Consider the following 12,204-nt stretch of genomic DNA (forward strand, 5'->3'; position numbering starts at 1 on the left):
GCAATAGTGGCTGTGATGGAGAAGATATACAGTATTGGCTTAAGGAAATAACAAAGTTTATGACAGGGGCTAAAGCTCTGATACCGCTTTTAATGAAATTTAAGGATCGGAAATGAGATTTTGTTAACGAAAAAACAACGAAAAATATAAATAAACTTTGAACTAGTTTTTGTTGTAGGTTCAGCCCCCAAAACCACTTTTCGACAGAAATCAACACAAATCACACCTAAAATGTGACGAACACAAAGGAATCGGCCCTAAACCCGCAATACACAAAGAAAAATACCCCCACAGGAAGATACAAGGCGAAACAGAAACAAACCAAATGCCTACAGCGTTGAACGAGCCCTTGTGGCTACGAACAACAATAAACAGGGGGAAAGAGTCATGCCAAAGGAGCTCCACAAGATTATAGGAGGAAGGCACCACCGTGAACTGCCGTAAACCGTCGCAAACCGCCACCGGAGAGAGAGTGTGTGGAAAGAATGAGAGAGGCTAGTGAGGGAAGAGAGAATTGTAGAGAGAGGATTGAGAGAATGAATATTAGTGACGGCGCCTCTCCCCCTCTCAATATATATATATATATATAGGTCAAAATAGGATGAACGACCAAGATCTCAATCCTAGATTGGACGGTGAGGATTAAATGTAATAAAGACTTGGGTCACGGGTTGCGGGTCGCGGGCCTAATATGGGTTATGCACCATGGGGCCAAGATTCTTTTGGGCTGCAAATTAGGTGAGATTGTGTTTTTGGGTGGATCCAATTGAATTAAAATCCAACAAATCCTCCACCTAATTTTAATCCGAGTGGCTGGGGTCATCATTGCCCATAATTTTGGATTACTTACCTACGAAAAACAAGTGTAGAACAGGTGTAGAACACAGCTAATCAAATGTATTAAAACATATTATTTTCCAACTAGATGCAAATTTATTAATTTTCCAGAATATTGTATCTATAATAGTAGCAACCTTTACAAGTTTGATATCATTCACAACCAATGATAACATAATACAGAGAAACCAATAGCAAACGTTAGGAACTATTTTCAAACAATTATTATTGACCAATGAGCTCTTATCTTCTTTTAACACTAAATATTGAGACTTACTTTTGGGAGTAAACAATTTCCTACTATGAGTACCTCTAGGTAAAGAAGATGAATCAAAATTACCAAACATAAAGAATACTTTAGGACTATTTCTAACTTCATATCTAACCAATAGGTAATTTTCAATCTTATTACTATGATTTGAAACAATTCCAACATTGCTTTCAATTCCAGAAACTGTATTTTCTATTTTACTCACAACAAGCTGGCCAACAACAGATAAAATTGGAAAATCATTAACGAAAATATCAGTTTCACTATATAAAGCAAACTCCACCTCATTTTGAACACTATAAAAAAGCATTATTAATTTCTCTCTCAAATTTGATATTATCAGTTTCAACATCAATTCGCACAATTTCAACCGATTGAACACAATTTTCATCAGAAACGGAATTAATATCATCACAATTAAAATCACAATCTCTAACTCTGTCAACCTCTGAATTTTCGTTTCTTAGAACATACACACTTTCAGCAACACTACAGTTAATTACTCAGCAATTTCAATGTCAACAAATTGCACAATTTTGGATTCACAGACAACATGGTGAATATCAGCACATCAAAACGAAAATAAGACTTTACGGGTTTAATTTCTCCTTTTGTATATCAATCAAATTATGCTCCACCTTATTTCTAATATTAAAAAAAACCAGTATTAATTTCAATAGTTCCATAATCAACCAATTCAGATTCTCCAATATTTAAACATGGCATACAACATTCTTTAAATGTCACATACAATAGAAAAAAAATTGCAAATTGCGATTGAATTCCGCAACGGTTTACATTCCCTCACAACATTGCCATGGAAATTACAATGATAAATATAATCCGTTGTAATTAACAATTTTTGCAATGAAATGTTAAGACAAAAACAAGAAGTTGCAATTCAACAACGGAATTTACAAAGAAATTGATTGTGTCGCAAAATAGCTACTAATTAGACTACCAAATATTTAAACTATTGCAATTTTAGCAACAGAATTTGCAAAAACAAATATATTCCATCATAAAATATATAATTATACTAAATTGAATATGACGAATAATCAGATCCGTTGCAATTTTGCAAGGAATTGTACAATGGATATTTATTCCATCACAGCCAACAAATATTTATCATCCCAATAGCTTCCTCAAATCACATCATCACCTACCCAATTCCCCACCGACGCAAACACACCGATCGTCTCTCAAGTTTTATCACCACATATAGGGACTTTGGAAGCTTAATTTTTCTCGGTAGAAGTTTCAGCAACAACTGCGACTCTCCGGCGGCGTAGGTGAGCAACTTTATTTTCCTCTTCTGTAGTTTTGTCGGAGGGTTTGTAAGCTCAATCCTTAACCTTATGTTAGGTTAAAGTTTATTGTTGGGAGATTTTTTTGTAGTTTTCAAAGAGCATAGAGTAAAAAAAAAAAAAAAAAAAATTGGTGTTCTCAGTTTGGGGATTTTGTGTCTGATTTTCACTCGAGGCCAGATCTGCTCTGTTGTTAAGGCAACTCGGTATTTTGAAGGTTCCTCTAGTTGGGTGACCTGACATCTGATGAATATGGTTGTCAGTTCCCTGTAACCTTTATTTGTTTGTTTATTTTATCTTAAGGATAAAATTGTCGCACCTTCAAGCTAATGCTTACATGTTTTATAGTTCTAGTCAACAACTATTTTTTATATGCTATTGTTCCTCTAGCAAATTTCTTTGTTCTATTTCTTAAATAATCATGAAGATTTGAAGCAAAAGAACTATGCTATATAACTTTGTACAAGTGAAACATTGAGCATTTCTTTGATGAAGATCTGATAGCATGTCTTAGCTTAATATTGTAATTGTTATGGCGGAAAAATTGAAAGACATCTGTAGGTTATGATCCCTTTCAAAACTCATTAAATTAAGCATATGCTTAGTTTATCTTATTTTCCATTTGGACCTAAGATTGGCATGTGAGGCTATTCAGCTTTTCGCATAATTGTTGAGTGATGGGATTTAATATATTCTTATAACTTCTGATCTAACAAATTAGTTTTTGTAGGTTGTGCTTTTTTGAAATTTGAGACAAAAGAACAAGCACTGACATCTATAGAAGTCCTCAATGGAAAGCATAACATGGAGGTGCGTAAACAATAACCTTTCTCGAATTGGTGTGTTGTGTATATAATCTTGTAATGTTGAATCTTTACCACAGGAATCACCATTTATCAACCTTAGCAGTACTGTTTTAGTTAAAATTTTGGATTTAAGATCCAGAAAGACTGATTTAAACTCATCAATGCTATTATAAGTAGTCGATTTTCTATTATTCCTGGGGCATAAATTTGAGCCTTGATGTTAAAAACCCATGAAATGGACATTTGCTTATGGTGAATATTTTTATGAAGAGCTGGATTTGTTCTGAATGTTACTCAATTCCTGTTTGTGTGTCTCTATGCGAGAAATTTATTAGTCTAAACCAGTGGACTATTTTATAGATGCATTCTTTCTTCATCTCCTTCTCTAGACTCCATATTTTTGTTTATATGATTAACCCCTTTTGCTGTTGGTTTGCTTATTTGATTTCACCATCCCACTGAATAAATGCATCAAACATTAATGTTGATAGCTTCTGCAATAGGGTTCGACTATACCTTTGGCGGTCAAGTGGGTAGATACAGAGAAGGAAAGACAGGCTCAGAGGGCACAAAAGGCATTGTCGTTGGCCTCTAATGTGCCAAATATTGATTCCAGGAAGCAGGCATCGTTATTTGGTGCCTTGCCAATGGGTTATATGCCTTCAATTGAAGTGATTATTCTGAACAGATAGCTAACAACATAAATTCTTTGGCTGCTGCGATCAAATAAGAGAATTGAGTTCCATGATGTTTGTGATAATTATTGGATTATTATGCATAGGATTCGTTCTAAGTTCTAACCTCCAAAGAGCAATAGATACTTCAAGTACCAACTTTATTTATTGGGTGTTTAATTTAAACAGATACTCAATGAAACAATATCAAAATTCAGTTCTTGTGTAACCAAATTTAATGCTTTTGTGCGAAAGGCGTGTATCACCTAGGTTATTATATATATATATTATTATTTTTTTTAATGCAATCACTTTCTTATGTTTAAATTTAGTTGTTCTTGGGGGTATGGTATCAGTTTTGCATGAAAATATTGGATGGGAATAGATGTAATTACTTGTGAATTATAATTTTAATATGTGATCTTCTTTGTGATCGCCATCATTGCTAAATACATCTTGTTCATATTATATTGTATGTTGTTTGTTAGATTCCATTTAAATTTGAAATTTGTATATAGTTTTATTTAGTTTTTGCATGTTTGATGAGAGTTATTAATTGAGTTTTTAAATTGGTTAATTGTGGAGGATTGAATTAGTATTAGCTATATAAAATTTTGGAAAAACACAGATAAAAATAAGCTAAAAGATTAAATAGAGGTAGAAATTTTGCCGACGGAATTAGCAACATAATTAATGTATTGCAATGGGGATTAGCAACAAAACCAATTCATTGCAATATTATGTAATGTTGCGACAGAATTATGAACAAAATAAATGCATTGCAATATTCTGTAATGTTCCGACGAAATTAACAAGAGATTATTCGCTTGAAATATTGCTGCAGTTTTTTGTGACGGAGCCTCAATATGGTCATTTCGGATTTACAACCAATTATTTGCGACGGTTCTTATTTGGACGTAAAATCCAACACAATTTAAATTTGCAACAGAAAAATGTCTAGTTGCGACAGAATAATTCCATCGTAACTTGTGATTATTTTGTAGTGATAATTACTAATAGTAGTTTTAAATCCGGTTTTAGAACTTAAACCAAAACAAGCCACCCCGGAGAGAAATAAATCACAATCTATACCCACCATAGCCGAAGAAAACACAATTTTCAGTTTTCATTTCAAATTTATCAATGCAAATATGTATCACATCAAGACACCCAAACACACGAACATTAGATATGTCAACTATTCTACCCAACCATTTATTTTCAGGAATCCATTAAGGGGGATAGACGGTGTTCGATTTGAAAGATAGGTTGTTGTTACAACAGATTCACCCCAGAAATTTTCTAGGTAAACCAGACGACATCAAAAGACATCCAACTCTTTCAAAAAGAGTCTGAGTTAACCTCTTAGCAACCCCACTAAATTGGGATGCCTTGGGGACAGATTCAAAATTGATATAATTTTGCACAAAAAAATTACTAAACCAGGTGTTACAGAAATTTAAACTATTATCAGTTCTAATATATTTAATTTTTCTGTCAGTTTCAATTTCAATTTTAATTTTCCAATTCTTGAAACCTTAAACATATCAGGTTTATTTTTCAATAAGAAAATCCAAATTTTTCTAGAAAAGTCATCAACTACAGTTAAGATATATCTACTCCCACTGTGAGTGGATTCATTAGAAGGTTCACATATATCTATATGTATACATTCAAAAAATTGTTTTGAAAAAGTATAATTTTAAGGGGTTTTCGAAGAAAATTGAAATTTATTTAATTTTTCAGGTTTGCATAAATTATAAAGGGGAACAATAAAAAAATCACATTTTCGAAATAACCATTCATGAAGAATTTTAAAGCCATTATTGCTAATATTACCTAACCTTTTATGCCGTAATTCAGAATTATCTATATCAGAACATACATTCACAGGTATAACAAAGGTTGCATATAATTCATTTTTCAATTCTGCCCTAAAAATCACTAACGACCCTTTTGTTATTTTAATGCAATTTAAACCCAACTTTTCTTCTAAACCTAAAGTAGATAATCTAACACTTGGAACCTAAAATTCTGAGGTTCCAAGACTGTTCGTCGATTCTTCGGTGTGGGTTCCGGAAGTACTCAAAGAGCCTGTCCGTTGTCGGATTGGAGGCGGCTCCTTCGGTGGAGCCTGCACGGCTTTTAGCCTAAACAAGGCTACGAGCCTAAACGATCGATTTCGATGGATTTAAACTAACATCTCTAGAACTCGGATAAATCTATTGGAAAACGGATAAAAATATGCTAGAAACGTAAAAGCATGTAATTGAAATTAAAATGCATAAATATGAACTAAAATATGAAAATGAAACAGAGAAATATACGAGTTCATCTTCTTGTGCGTGTGTGTGATGTGTTTTTTCCTAGTTTTAATTTTAAGATAGAATAACCGCCTCTTCCACTAAAAGTAGAAGTTCCAATTATTCCTCCAGCACTCTCAACCACCTGGTAACCTCCTTCCACTACCGCCAACTACCTAGTAACCTCCTTCCGCTACCTTCAACTGTCTGGTAACCTCCTTCCATAAGTTCTCTGGTAACCTCCTTCCATCAGCTCCTAACCACCTGGTAACCTCCTTCCATCAGCTCCCAACCGCTTTCATTGCCTCTGGACTGGGTTCCATTTGCTCTGAACTTCTTCTATTGCCTCTGGACTAGATCTGCGGTTTACTCTGACTTGTTTCCATTGTACTCCTAGCCGGTCCACGGGGATGTGTCCCCAACAGCCTCGAGCGAAATAGAATCTTCGGTTTTCCTCTTGTTGGTTTATTCCATGGAGCATTTTGAATAAAGTATGGAAGTGCATAGGTCCTCCACTAATGTTAAGTACAAAATTATTAACATAGGGCCTATTGAGGCAGTTATCCCATGGTCTGTGGAAGTTTTTGCTTTCTATCTTGTGGAGGCAACCTTCCTCTGCTTTGTGGAAGCACCGCAGTTCAATGGAGGTAGTTGTTTTCAACTCAATGGACACAACAATTTCTGACCTTATGGAAACATTGTTCGGGGATGAAGGCACCATAGTCCAAGGAGCACTACAAAAAAAAAGGCTATTTGTAGCGAAATCTTGGTCGCTACAATTTTCTTGCTACAAAAGCTATTTTTTGTTCCAGATATTACCGTAACAAATGATATTTTTGGTATGGTCAACACCTATTCTTTTGTTGCGGTATATTTCCGTTACAACTACAATAATTTTATTTTAAATTTCAAAATAAATCTAAAATAATCTAAAATAATATATCATATTTACATATATATATGTATGTCATATATAATACATACATAATACTTACATATTAATATATACAAATTAAATACTTATATATTAATATATACAAATTAAAATTAAGGTAATTATTTATTTAAAAATAATAAAATTTCAAAATAAATCTAAAATAATCTAAAATAATATATTATATTAATTTACATATATATGTATGTCATATATAATACATACATAATACTTATATATTAATATATACAAATTAAATACTTATATATTAATATATACAAATTAAAATTAAAATAATTATTTATTTTAAAATAATAAAATTTCAAAATAAATCTAAAATAATCTAGAATAATATATCATATAATTTACATATATATATGTATGTCATATATAATACATATATAACACTTATATATTAAAATATACAAATTAAAATTAAAATAATTATTTATTTTAAAATAAAAGTATTATAAAATTAATAAAAATCTACCATAACTCTAATTAGCAGCAATCGTGTTGCAACCCCCTCCGTTCGTCTTCTTTCTTCTTCTTCCTTTGTCGATCTCCTGGTTCTTCTTCTTCCTCTTCGTCGTCGTCTTCTTCTTTGTGTTCTTCTTCACCGACTAGCTGTCCTCCACCCTACACCCCTGAACCTCGCACCTCCTCACTGTCTTCGGCCGTTGACCATGCTCCACTGCTGCCCGCGGACATCATCAAACGCGAACCCTAGCTTTTCCTGTAAGTTTGGATATGGGATTAATTCTGTTTTTTTTTATTTTATTTTCTGCCTAGTTAGGCTTTTCTGATTTTTAATTTTTGTTCGTAATGTTAGATTTAGGGCTTAAATTGTTACATAGATGATGAGAGATTTTGTAATTATATGGTTCGTCTTGACACTACTTGATAATTAGATCTATTCCTCTTGTGCCTTACTTTGTGGATGAGAAATAGTCTTTTCCAGAAAGAAATTATTCCTGCATTTTTATCCAGTGAAAGAAAATTATGTAATTATGAAATCTTGATCTTCTTTCACTGGATAAAAATGCAGCTTATGATTTCACTGGAACTAATTTTACATAATTATGAAATCTTGATCTAGACATGATCGGGTGGAATTAGCCAAAATTGTACCTTATGTTTCTCATCAAATCATAACCTCCACAACTCATTTGACAACTCAAATAAAATACCTGAATCTATGGCAGTCTTGCATGATTTCTTCTACAAATTTAATTAGCAGAACCCAATGCTTTATGCATTCACATCTACCGATTGCTGTCTGCTGTTCTTTTTATGCTTGGATAAATGAAGTGTTTGAGCTGACTTTGAGGTTTAATCGGGTTGGAATACCCCAAGAACTAGTGTAGCATGCATGTGAGCTTAATTATGTAAAATTAGTTCCGAGCATCGAAGAAGAATGCATGTTGAATTTCATGATTTTGTAAGTGGGAAGTTTGTTCATGGCATGTCAACTTGTTCCTGAAGCACGTGATTAGCATAAACTTTATTTTTACAGGTAAAATTTACTATATAGTTGGTGGAGGCAGAACACATATATAAGTTTATATATATGTCTCTGTATTGTTTGTATGAATTAATATTGCAATCAGAAAAGGGGAGGGTTGGGTACATCAACCACAAGAATTACTTGGAATATAAGGTTTGGGGACCACCTCCAAATTTAAATCCAACTGCCACCACATCAATTGCTTTCTTCTCCAAACCTTCTAGGAGCTTTTGTATATATGTATATATATATATGTGTGTGTAAGAAGATAGTGGTGCATTCTGCTGTAGTTCATGTTCCATTCTGATAAAGCAGAACAACTACGAAAAGCCCAGTCTAAATATACCATCATCACTGATATGTATAATATTGTTTGTGTTTTCTCTGTTACTCGTTACTGCTTTTATAAAGTGTTCTGCTGATTCTTCGATCTACTCATATGCATTATGGATGACATGAGGCATCTTTGAAATTGAATAGGTGTGTGATACCCGCCATTGAGGGACGACGTACTTTTGGGCAGAAGTCTAAGCGTCGATCCAAGCTTGCTGCATAATAGTAAGTTATTCATGCATCCATAGTATATCACATTACTTGTATAGTTTTATGATATGAACATTCGAATTATAGTGCTGATATTCATATTTTTAGTTCAATACTACTATTTTCGGTGGTTATATAAGCCGAGGCAGGTTACTATTAAGAACCAACCTGAAATAAGTTATCTTAGGGTCTGAAAATTATTTACATGGCACGCTATTAAAGTGGTACTTATATCTTGATCCACATTACAACATGTGTTTAATTAAGTGCATACGAATTATGTTAATGGGATTATAAAAAATCTTCAAACTTTTTCTTTCTTAGATGGACAAGAGTTGGATTAACGAATCGAACCATACTTCGTCTATTTATTTGGATGGTGTGATACAAATTCTTAAACTATGCTTTTCGTGGGAGGGGCATATACTCGGTTGTATATTGCCCATGTAGGACTTGTTTAAACCGTGCCACTAATACTCGTAGGGAGATATTGCTTCATTGCATTAGGTATGGGTTTGACCCATCTTACAGGGTGTGGACTAGCCATGGTGAAGTTATGGGTGAAACATCAACTAGCACGGAAGACAGGCTTAGGTCAGCACTGTGGAAAGATGACCTAGATATGCTAATGCGCGATTATGCTATGCCTGACCACCTGGGTGAAGGGATCAATGAAGGCAACACTGTGAACAATGTAGGTGACGACCATAGAGATGACAACAACAGTGGGTGGAGGCAAATGCTTGAAGACATGCAAAATGATCTTATCCCAGGGTGTAAGAAGATTAGCAGGCTTTCATTTATTGCACGTCTCTTGCATTTGAAGGTTCTGTGTAAGTGGTCTAACCACTCGGTCGACCTACTATTAGAGCTGTTGCGGGATGCCCTACCAGATGTTGTGATCTTGCCGAAGAATTACTACGAGGCAAACAAAATAACAAAGAAGTTGGGGTTCAATTATAAGAGTATAGATGCATGCATTAATAACTGTATGTTGTTCACAGGAGATGATGTAGAACTCAAATCTTGTGTGATTTGTGGGGCTAGTAGGTTCGTTGACGGAAGCCCCACTAAGGCAGCAAAAAAGATGAGGTACTTTCCCTTAGTGCCCCGTTTACAGAGATGGTTTTTATCTTCGAAAACTGCAGGTTCTATGTGTTGGCATGCTGAAGGCCGTGTCAATGATGGACTGTTACACCATCCGGCTGATAGTGCAGCATGGAAGAACTTCAATCATCGTCACCCGTCATTTTCCAGTGACATACGCAATGTACGTCTAGGGTTGGCCACTGATGGGTTTAATCCTTTCGGAAACATGAGTTTGAGCTACAACATTTGGCCAGTAGTTCTTGTCATTTACAATCTACCACCATGGTTATGTATGAAACAACCACCATTCATCCTATCTACAATTATTGATGGTCCGAAGGGACCCGGGGGTCGCATTGATGTTTTTCTTCAGCCTCTGGTTGCTGAGTTGAAAGAATTATGGAGTACGGGGGTTAGAACATATGATGCAGTAAGTAAAGAAAATTTTCAAATGCGGGCCGCTTTAATGTGGACCATTAGTGACTTCCCAGGGTATGCCATGTTATCTGGCTGGCCAACACGGGGGCAAACGCATGCCCTAATTGCGGTATGAGAACACATTCGGCATACTTGAAAAATGGTCATAAATTCTGCTATTGTGGACACCGGCGATACCTGCCCGACGGTCATAGAATGCGTCTGGATCGACAGTCCTTCGATGGAACGATGGACTTTGCAGCACCTACGACACGCATAACTTGTACAGAACTGGATGAACAAATACGCGATGTGCCAACTACATATGTGAAAGATGATTTGACTACACATCACTTGGCACATCGATCTAGAAAACTGCGTCGCTGTGAGCATGAAGAAGTGTTAGGGTGGAAAAAGAAGAGCATATTCTTTGAATTACCATATTGGGCTGAGAATGATATACGACACAACCTTGATGTGATGCACATTGAAAAAAATGTTTGTGAGAATGTCCTTCATACTTTGCTAGGCACGAAGGGCAAAACAAAGGACAACCTTAATACAAGAAAGGATTTACAATTGTTGAATATAAGAACTTCTTTGCATCCTATTCCGAGACCGAATGCTGGTTTTTATTTACCTGCAGCCGCTTACACCATGAGTTCCTCTGAAAAGAAAATATTTATATCGGTCTTGAAAAATCTAAGACCCCCCGATGGTTTCAGTAGCAATTTATCCCGTAGGGTGAGAGTAGAGCAACTAAGCATTTGGGGATTGAAGAGCCACGATTTTCATGTTCTAATGCAGAAGATTCTTGTTATTTTCCTCGGCCGGTACACCTTGTATTTTTGTTATCATTTCTCGAATATGATCATTGTGTGCTTGTACAACTTCAGATCAAATGTTGTATTCGTTCTCCTTCTTTAGGACACTACCGAGAGAAGTAGTTCTTGTATTGATAGAATTGTGTGGCTTCTTCAATTCGATGTGCTCACCCAACAACTCAGTTCGTCAGTTGAAGAAGTTACAGGAAAGGGTAGCTTTGACTCTCTGCCATCTAGAGAAGTTATTTCCTCCGTCATTTTTTGACGTGATGGAGCATCTCCCAATTCACTTGGAGGAAGAGGCAATGATTGCCAGACCTGTGCATTATAGGTGGATGTATCCTATTGAACGGTATTTAGCTACTCTTAAGAGGTATGTACGCAACCGTGCACAGCCAGAGGGGTCCATTGCATGTGGATACCTCTCAGAGGAGTGTATGTCATTTTGTTCAAGGTATCTTGGTGATGTCGAGACAAAAGAGAACCGAGGCCCGCGACATGATGACCAGGGGTGCACAACTGGCCGTGGTGTTGGTGGGATGCGTTGTAACCTTGATTTTATCTCCTTGCAACAAATTCACGGGTACATATTAGGCAATTCGGACTCTTGAGCCAGCAAGAATGTACTTTTATTTACTCTACGAAAATATTCCTATTGTGCATATAGTGAATACATAGATTAACTTCAA

The 12,204-nt window shown here is 35.2% G+C and overlaps 1 long non-coding RNA gene across 1 annotated transcript; it reads left to right on the plus strand.

The window, feature by feature from the left end:
• The first annotated feature begins 2,215 nt into the window (after positions 1–2,215).
• Positions 2,216–4,212, plus strand: LOC127243936 (uncharacterized). Its single transcript, XR_007837066.1, has 3 exons — positions 2,216–2,403; positions 3,149–3,228; positions 3,728–4,212. It is a non-coding gene; the product is annotated as an uncharacterized LOC127243936 (long non-coding RNA).
• The last annotated feature ends 7,992 nt before the right edge of the window (positions 4,213–12,204 follow it).

The sequence above is a fragment of the Andrographis paniculata genome, unplaced genomic scaffold (assembly GCF_009805555.1).
Source record: "Andrographis paniculata isolate CXL003 unplaced genomic scaffold, ASM980555v1 Contig98END, whole genome shotgun sequence".
Classification (NCBI taxonomy): domain Eukaryota; kingdom Viridiplantae; phylum Streptophyta; class Magnoliopsida; order Lamiales; family Acanthaceae; genus Andrographis; species Andrographis paniculata.